We start from the raw sequence: 10049 nt of genomic DNA, 5'->3' as shown, positions 1-10049 counted from the left end.
TTAAAAATATTGGTAATATAAAAATTGGCAACTGTGAAAGGAAATGGGTATTCATGGACTCTTTTTTCTTCATCTAAAAGCAGGCCTTTAGCATATTTTGCAATGCTAGCTTGGTGGAGGTGTATTGTTCTAGACTTCTTTGTCTGGGGAAACTCCTTATTTTGCCTGCCATTTTAACTGAGAGCCTTGCTGGGTAGAACAGTCTTGGTTGCAGACCTTTGCTTTTCATGACTTGGAATATTTCTTGCCATTCTCTTCTGGCTTGCAGTGCTTCTGTTGATAAGTCTGTTGCTAGCTGTATTGGGGCTCCCTTATATGTTACTAACTCTTTCTCCCTTGCTTCCTTTATGGTTCTCTGTTTGTCTTTGATGTTTGCCATTTTAATGATGATGTGTCTTGGAGTGGACTTCATTGTGTTCCTCTTGAATGAGACCCTCTGTGCATCCTGGACTTGTGTGACTTTTTCTTTCCTCCAATTAGGGAAGTTTTCCATCCTAACTTTTTCAAACAGTTTCTCTATCCCTTGTTCCTCTACTTCTTCTTCTTGTATCCCTATTATACGGATATTCTTACATTTCAGGTTGTCCTGCATTTCCCTAAATGACTCTTCATTCTTTTTGACTCTTTTTTTCATTTTATTGCTCTTTCTGGGAGCTTTTTTCTACCTTATCCGCCAGCTCGCTGATTGGGTCCTCAGCTTCATCTAGCCTGCTTTTGATTCCTTCTACTGTGTTCTTCAATTCAGAAATTGTATTCTTCATTTCCTCTTGCCTCTTATTGATAGTTTCTGTGTCCTTTTTCATGCTGATATAGTTTGCAGTAAGTTCCTTGTAGTTTCCCTGTAGTTTGTGGTAATTCTCTCTGAGATCACTGAGCTCATTGAGCTTCCTTAGAACCATTGTTTGGAACTCAATATCTGGTAGTTTATTTGGCTCTATTTCATTTAGGTCTCTTTGTGGGGATTCCTCCTTTCCCTTCAAGTGGGGCGTATTTCTTTGTCTTCCCATTATTTGTGAAACTCTTCTCTTTTGCTTCTGACTTAAGTCGATCTGTCTTGATTTCCTGACTTTGTGGTGTGGACTTCTATGGTAGGAGATGGCTGTTTTTACTTTCTAGATCTGCCTCTGATGATGTCAGATATTGACCTTGTCTAACCTTTGGCAGTCAATTCAAGATTTCCAGGAATTTACTGTCTGTGCCTGTCTCCTTCAGCTGTTAATCTAGTCACTCTGCACTCAGCAGGCCTGCTTACACAGGTCAGGGTTGGGCAGAGTCCCTCCTGGGGGGCTATTGGATCCTCTCATTCTGCTACTCAGGGGAGTGGTCTCTTTCTGAGCAAGATAGCTGATGCCATATGGTGGAGGAGGAAGCACTGGAGTCCCACTGGCTACTCTCTCTGTTTTCTCCTGAAAGCCTCTGTCCTCAGTGTCTCCTCACGTGTCTCCAGACCACTCTGTGCCCCCTTTAGCCAGTGATCTTCCATCTGTGACTGCCACTCTGCACTCACCAGACATCTTATACAGCAGAAGGCAGGGCAGAATCCCACTTGGGGGTGGGACCATTGCATCCTCTGATGCTGCTGCTGCTCAGGGGAGTGGTCTTTGCCTGAGCCAGATGGCTGCTGCTGTATGAGGGATGAGTCAGTACCGAGATCCTGCTGGCTAGTCTCTCAGTTTTCTCCTAAAACCTCCTTCCCCAGTCTCTCCTCAGGCATCTCTAGCCCATGCTGCCCCAACCTTGGCCAGAGACCAGGGTAAGGGCTACAAACAAAAATGTATGCATTGGCCCTTTAAATGGCTCTTTGTGTTTCCAGCCGCCTGTCTCTGGCAGAGAGCAACACTGCTTCTTTTCACAGCTGGCTGTTTTCTGGGTACTTTTTGGGCTCTGGTGCTGTAGACTGGAGATCCCCGCTGTTGGTTTAGACCCTACTCTTCTCAGAGGGATCCAACTGGCTGTTTCAGTATCCTTCTCGTGCTGCCACCCGTGGGTGCCCCGCCCACCTTCTCAGGTCTGCACAGCACTCCTTACCAGTTAGATTGCAATAAAGCCGATTCTTCTGTCTCCGAGGTTATAAGGCTCCTCTCTTGCTATTGGTCCATTGTTCGTTCCAGGTGATTTCTTCACAATTTAGTTGTAATTCCAGATTAGTACTGGGAGGAGGTCAGCTTGACTTACGCTCACTCCTCCACCATCTTGATTCTTCTCCTACTGCTGTGTTTTCCTCTAGGAATTTTATGGTTTCATGTCTAACATTTAAATCTTTAATCCGTTTTGAGTTTATTGTTATATATGGTGAACTAAGGTGGACTAGTTTCATTTTTTTTGGAGGCCTCTGTCCAATTTCCCAACACTATTTATTAAATAGACTATCTTTACCAAATTGTATGTTCTTGCTTCCTTTGTCAAATATTAATTGACCATAAAAGTATGAGTTTGAGTGTACTTCTGGGTTCTCCATTCTGTTCCATTGTTTTATTTGCCTGTTTTTATGCCAGTCTCATGCTTTTTTTTTATTACTATAGCCTTGTAGTATAGTTTGATATCAGGTAGTATGATTCTTCCAACTTTATTCTTCTTTCTAAAGTTTGCTGTGGTTCTTTGGGGTCTGTTGTGGTTCCATATACATTTTTAGAATATTTGTTCTAGTTTTATGAAATATGCCAATGGTATCTTGGTAGGAATTTTGTTGAATCTATAGATTCCTCTGAGTAGTGTGCCCATTTTAATTATGTTAATTTTTCTGTCCTTGAACACAGTATATACCTTCACTTATTTGTCTCTATTCAATTTTAAAAGTATAGGATAACTTGTTTATCCATTCACCTGTTATGGATATTTGTGGTGTTTTTTCCCTGTTTTGGGCTATTATAAATAATGATCCTATGAGTATTCATGTAGAAGTGTTTGTGTGGACATATACTTTTGTTTTTCTTGTGTAGATACCAAGGACTGGACTGGCTAGATCATATGATAAGTGTAAGATTATCTTTAAAAGAAGCTGCCAAACTGTTTTCCAAAGCAGTTGTACCATTTTACATTACCACCTTCCATGTGGAAGGAAACAGTTGCTCCACTTATTTACCAACACTTAGTAAAGCCAATAATTTTAATTTTAGCAAGCCTAGCATGTGCATAGTTGTATTTCATTTTGATTTGGATTTTTAACTTCCTAATAACTAGGGCATTTTCATGGGCTTATTAGCCACCCATGTATCTTCTTTGATGAAGTATGTGTTTAAATCTTTGGTTCATTTTAGACCAGAATCAAGATGGCAGAGGAATGAGTAGAAGTCACATTGACCTCCTCCCAGGACCAACCTGGAATTACAACTAAATTGTGGAGAAATCACCTGGAATGAACAATTAACCAATAGTGAGAGAGAATACTTATAACCTCAAACAGACAGAAGAACCAGCTTTAGCACAATCAAACTGGTGAGGAATATGGTAGAGAAGCAAGAAGACAGGCAGAGCGCCTATGAGCAGCAGGACGAGAACGATATTGAAACAGCCAGTTGGATCCCTCTGAGAAGAGTGGGGTCTAAACCAAAAGCAGGGATCTCTAGCCTATAGCACCAGAGCCCAAAAAGTACCCAGAAAACAGCCAGCTGTGAAAAGAAGCAGTGTTGCTCTCTGCCAGAGACAGGCGGCTGGAAACACAAAGAGCCATTTAAAGGGCCAATGCATACATTTTTGTTTGTAGCCACTTACCCTGGTCTCTGGCCAAGGTTGGGGCAGCGTGGGCTAGAGATGCCTGAGGAGAGACTGGAGAAGGAGGCTTTGGGGAGAGAACTGAGAGACTAGCCGGCAGGATCTCGGTGCTGTCTCATCCCCCATACAGCAGTATCCATCTTGCTCAGGCAGACCATGCCCCTGAGCAGCAGGAGCATCAGAGGATCCAGTAACCTCACCCCCAGGAGGGACTCTACCTTGCCCTGATCTGTCTAAACAGGCCTGCTGAGTGCAGAGTTACTTAATTAACAGCTGACAGACACAGGCACAGACAGTAGATTCCTGGGAGTCTGGAATAGATTGCCAAAAGTCACACAGGGTTAACATCTGACATCATCAGAGGCAGATCCAGAAAATAAAAGCAGTCTAGTACCATAGAAGTTCATACCACAAAGTGAGGACATCAAGACAGATCAATTCAAGAAGCAGAAGCAAACAAGAAGAGTCTCACAAATAATGGGAAGACAAAGAAATATGCCCCATTCAAAGGGAAAGGAGGAATTCCCACAAAGAGAACTAAATGAAATAGAGGCAAGTAAACTATCAGATATTGAGTTATAAACAACGGTTCCAAAGAAGCTCAATGAGCTCAGAGAGAATACAAAAAACTACAGAGAAACTATGAGGAACTTACTGCAAACTATATCAGCATGAAAAAGGACACAGAAACTATCAATAAGAGGCAAGAGGAAATGAAGAATACAATTTCTGAATTGAACAACACAGTAGAAGGAATCAAAAGCAGGCTAGATGAAACAGAGGATTGAATTAGCAAGCTGGAGGATAAGGAAGAAAAACGCTCTCAGAAAGAAAAAGAAAATACAACAAGACTCAGAATCAAGAGGCGTTGAAGGAAATGCAGGACAACCTGAAATATAATAATATCCATATAATTTGGAATCTAGAAGGATAAGAAGAGGAACAAGGGATAAAGAACCTGTTTGAAAAAGTAATGTTGGAAAACTTCCCTAATTTGAGGAAAGAAAAAGTCATGCAAGTCCAGGACACACAGAGGATTCCATTCAAGAGGAACCCAAAGAGGCTCACTCTAAGACACATCATAAATAAAATGACAAATACCAAAGACAAACAGAGAACCCTAAAGGCAGCAAGGGAGAAAGAGGTAGTAACATATAAGGGAGCCCTGGCGCGGCTAGCAGCTGACTCCTCAACAGAAACACTACAAACCAGAAGGGAATGGCAAGAAATATTCCAAGTAATGAAAAACAAAGGTCTGCAACCAAGATCGCTCTACCCAGCAAGGCTCTCAATAAAATGGAAGGTGAAATAAGGAGCTTCTCAGAGAAAAGAAGGCGAGAAGACTACACATCCACCAAACCAGCATTGCAAAATATGTTCAAAGGGACTGCTTTATGAATGTGAGGAAAAAGAGTCCATGAATACACAGTTCCTTTCAGAGTTGCCAATACCTCATATTACCAATATTTTTAATACTTATTAATCTGATTGTGACAATGATGTGTTATTTTAATTGTTAGTTATTGTCATTTTTTGTTATTTTTTGAAACTAAGCCTGTTTTTATGTATTTCTTGCCTATGTTATTTTTTGAGAAAGCTTTAAATGACTTTTTGGTGTTATTTATCCACTTTTTGGTTACATGTTTGTAGAATATTTTCCCTGAAAACAAATAAAAAACAAAGAACTATTAACTCTTTTGTAGGTGTTTTTCAAACACTTTCCTATTCTGTGTCCTTTAACTTTTTTTATGTGAATATTACTGTATAGTCTTAAATGTTTAATATAATCATATTGTCAATATTTTACTTCATATCTTCTGTATTTGAATATCTTACTTCTGGGTAAGAAAAATATTATTTTTTATTTTCTCCTAAAACTCCTTAGATTTTACATATTCATTTTTAACTCACCTTACTACTTTTTGTAGAATGTGTGAAACAGAGCTGTGTATTTGTTTTATATCTAGTAATAGTGGTTCATGCACCTTATTTCTTGAATGAGCCTTATTTTCCCCATTGATTTGAAATATCAATTTAATCATATATTTCAGTGTTAAACAGATATATACGTTTTTTTCTAGAATGCCCATTTTATTTCATTGATCTACTTGATTATTTCTGTGCAGCTGTCATGATTGCTGAGACTTTATAATGGATTTAAATTTTTTAATATCTTATAATAGACCTTGTAATTTAAAAAAATAAATAAAATCAATCTACTTTTAAAAGAAGAAAGAAAAGAAAAAGAAGAAAAGAAAAGAAAGAAAGAAAGAAAGAAAGAAAGAAAGAAAGAAAGAAAGAAAGAAAGAAAAAGAAATAGGGAGAAAAGAAGGAAGGAAGGAAGGAAGGAAGGAAGGAAGGAAGGAAGGAAGGAAGGAAAGAGAAAGAAAGAAAGAAAGAAAGAAAGAAAGAAAGAAAGAAAGAAAGAAAGAAAGAAAGAAAGAACAAGAAAGAAACTCCTACCTTTTGTGACAACATGGATGTAACTGAAAAATATTATGCTAAGTGAAATAAGCCAGTTGGTGAAAGAAAAATACCATACAATCTCACCTATAAGAGGAATCTCTTCTACAAAATAAACCACAGGCTCAGAAAGTTGGAGCAGACTGACAGTGACTGGAAGGGATGGAGAAAGAGGACAATGGTGGAAAGAAGAAGGGACTAGACAAAGAACATGTATGAATATTCCATAGACATGGACAACAGAGTGGGAATTCACTGTGGGTGCAGGGGTTGGGTGTGGGATATGTGGAGGAGGGCAAAGGGGGAAAAATTGAAACAACTGTAATAGAATAATCATGATTTTTAAATAAAATTAAAAAAGGAAAAAATCTTTGGTTCATTTTATTTACTTGGTTTTTTGTTTTCTTATTAATGAGTTTAGACAGTTCTTTATATATTTTAAATATAAATCCTTTATCATTTATATGACTTACAAATATTCTCTGTGCCTGTGGCTTGTCTTTTTATTCTCCTAAAAGGATCTTTGAAGAACATAAGTTTTTAATTTGGATAAACTCCAGCATTTTCTTTTCACTTTTGTGGATTAGGCTTTTGTCATTGTATCTAAAATATCTTTGTTATCCCTAGTCTAGAATCCTTGATTTAAAAAGAGTTTCTTAGACATCATCAGATGTGTTACTTGTCCTATCAGGTGTTCTTAACCTGGAACCCATAAACATAGTAGTGTTCTATTAAATATTTAACAGTTGGGTCTACAGGATTAAAAGCTCTGCTTTGTAGCATTCTCTAGTTTTCATGGTTAATTTCAAGTCACCCACCTGATATCACCGAACATAAAGTTAGGAAGAGATGTCATGGCAGTGTGACATTTTATATTATTTTCACCATACAGATAAAAAATATACAAATAAATAACCTCAAGAGTGTAGACAGTAATAGAATGCAGTGAAACTCAGAAGCAATGAGTTTTGAGTGTTTATTAACTTTGTTTTTAATATAATTTATTGAATTTTAAATTTATATAATTTACTTATTAACAATAGCTGTATTTAGCAGCCAGTTTGTAAGCTGTATAAAAAGATTCAAAAATAATTTCTTGCAAGCCACTTTATGTCAGCTCCAACATACCACTATTCAGTACCTTCATGGAGCACATTAATGGTCCATGATTAGAATTTAGGGTTTTTCTTTTTCTTTTTAACTTTTATTAAGAAAAATTACATTTTTATTTACTTTGAAATTAAGGGAAGACTCACTGCTAGATCTTATATTTAAAACCTTAATAAAATGCACATATATTGTGAGATGGGTATTTTAAAAGTTTTGATAACTGAATTATGTTTAATAAATTTTCTTTGTAATAGTGTGCATCATATTTTATGCATTTTAAAAGGGCTTTATAGGCTTTTCCATATACTGTAGGGGCCATGGGATAAAAAATGTTAGGTATTCTTGCAAGGGATTCCAGGGGAAAGAGTAGCATTCCTGTTTTAAATAACTTCCAAGATGGACAAGGTACAATTTTGTTTTTGTTTTCGTTTTTTTGCTTAGATCACAATCAGGAATGTCCACCTCCTTCTTGTTCCTTAATGCCTTGTGGTATAAGTAGTTTTGGAGTCATGTCGATATAAGTCCAAACCCAGTTCTGTTATTTATTGGTTGCATGACTTTGACAAAATTAATTTTTTCAGCTGTAACACAGGGGTAATAACACTTGCCCCAAAGTTTTACTATAATGATAAAAAGGTGCCTGTCATGCATTAGGTACTCAGTAAATATTTGCTTCCTTTTATTTCAGTACTCAATGGAAGAGGACAGCCAGCCACCCATCCTAAAGTGTCTGTTAACTAAATTCATCGTATTATAATTATCAAGAATTTTTCCAGGGGATCATCTCTAAATATGAAGAGAAAGTGATACTCTTTGTTGTTTTCAGTACCAATTATTGGAGTGTGGTGCAGTCAACTAACTTATTTTCACCTCAGCTCAAGACGGGGGACTAGGAGGCTTTCTAAGGATCAGATGCTGATTCTGGTTCTCAATCTTTGACTGTTAGGCTTATTTAATCTGCTCCTTACTTTAGCCCTTTACTGACTCCAATGAAGATTCTCAGTGTTAAGCATTAACTAACTCAAATATGCAGTCACTTCTTTCACTCAGCCATGAGCACAGGCCACAGCTTCCATACATTAATGCAATACTCTCCATATTTTTCATATGTGGACACCTTCCAGCAGTGAAGTTTCTGTGGATCACCTGCACCTCCAACTCTCTTTAGCCACAGACATAAAACAAAACCCAAAGTCCTTAAAACTAATGGGAAGCCTGGCACTTCTTTAAATGAGACACCAATGAGATGTCTGGTTTAAATGTTATAAGTAAATCAATTATTTATTCATGCCAGAAACCAAAGTATAGGACTTGTCATACAGCAAATGTTAACACATGCAAGAGATCAGTCTATGGACCTCTTCAGGATAACCCCTGGAGACTGCTAGTAAACTCATTTGGAGACTCCACTTTGGGAAGTGTTGCTTTCCAAGAGTACTTCTTGCTCATTTCATCATACAGTAAATTCATTTATTAATTTTATTCTCTTTTTTGTTAGAAAGACATCATAGAATAGTAAAAAGAACACTGAATTTCAACTAGACAGAACTGAATTTGAACTTTTTCTGTGCTAATAACTCGCTCTGGTTAACTTCAACAACTTTTTTGAATTTCTCTGAGCTTCGGTTGTGTCCTCTGTATGATGGATATATCTGTTCCATAGGATAGTTGTGAAATTTAACTATAATAAATGTATTTGCATAGCTAGGGCATAATATAGGTAGCCCTGTAATTCATTTTGTTCCTCCTCTTCCTAGGCCACAAAACTAAAATAGAATAAACCAAAAAGAAGCCAATAGTATACCAGTGTCACATTAATAAATTTTAGAGGAAGAATTTGTCCAAAATTGGGATTTCTGGGCTCTTTTATCACATCAACCCCTTTGGTCTTGACCCTGGGCCTCATAGTATTCCTAAAACTGCTGTCTTGATAAACTATTTTCACGTCCTCCCCTTCTTGTTTTTATGACATAATTACTTCGCTAAAATCCAGTCTTGGATTATTTCAATTACCTGGTTATCAATGTCTACAATAAATAATACTGAGTCTGCTGAAGAAATCACACAGATGTGTTAATTGGTGTTGCAGCAAACCTGCATTCTCCAATCTCAGCTTTATGACTCTCTTCATTGCACTTGTCCAAACCCTAGAGTAACTATTGTGAAACTTCCCACTCCAGCATGTCTCCCTCTCTTTAGAAGCTTATTTTAACTCTAATTTTACAGAAGAAATTGAGGTTATTACAGATGGACTCTCTCAACTTCCAACACTTAACAATTATTTTTATCTGTACTTACTCTCATTTCCCCCCTCCGGTCTCAGAAGAAGTTTTCCTTTTCCACATGGTTCTGGTGCCTATCTCTGAACATTTCTTGAAAAACTTCATTGTATTAGCTATTCACTCTCCCTTTGCATCTTTAATATATTTTACCCCTTTCCATAAACATATAAAAGAAGTCCATGTTGCTCTCATGCTAAAAATGAGGCTATTTTCTCAGAGCTCTGTATCTCCCTCAAGCAGCTATCCTCTCTCCCTCACAACCTCCTTGAAAAATGATACATACCACTATTCCCAATTCCTTCTTAATTTGTTATTTTCTCATCTATTTTCTCATTATAAATTGCTAGCTATCCCAAAATCTCCATCGACTCTGCCCTTGCAAAGGACACTATTGATCTTCTAAAAGAGCCAATGAATTTTTCTTTATCCTCATATTACTTGATCACTCTGGGTGAATTTGGCACTGTTGAAGAGCCCCTTCTT

Source organism: Pteronotus mesoamericanus, unplaced genomic scaffold, assembly GCF_021234165.1.
Source record: "Pteronotus mesoamericanus isolate MK-2021 breed Mesoamerican mustached bat unplaced genomic scaffold, CSHL_Meso_final contig_58, whole genome shotgun sequence".
Classification (NCBI taxonomy): Eukaryota; Metazoa; Chordata; class Mammalia; order Chiroptera; family Mormoopidae; genus Pteronotus; species Pteronotus mesoamericanus.
Note: the sequence above shows the minus strand (reverse complement) of the source record.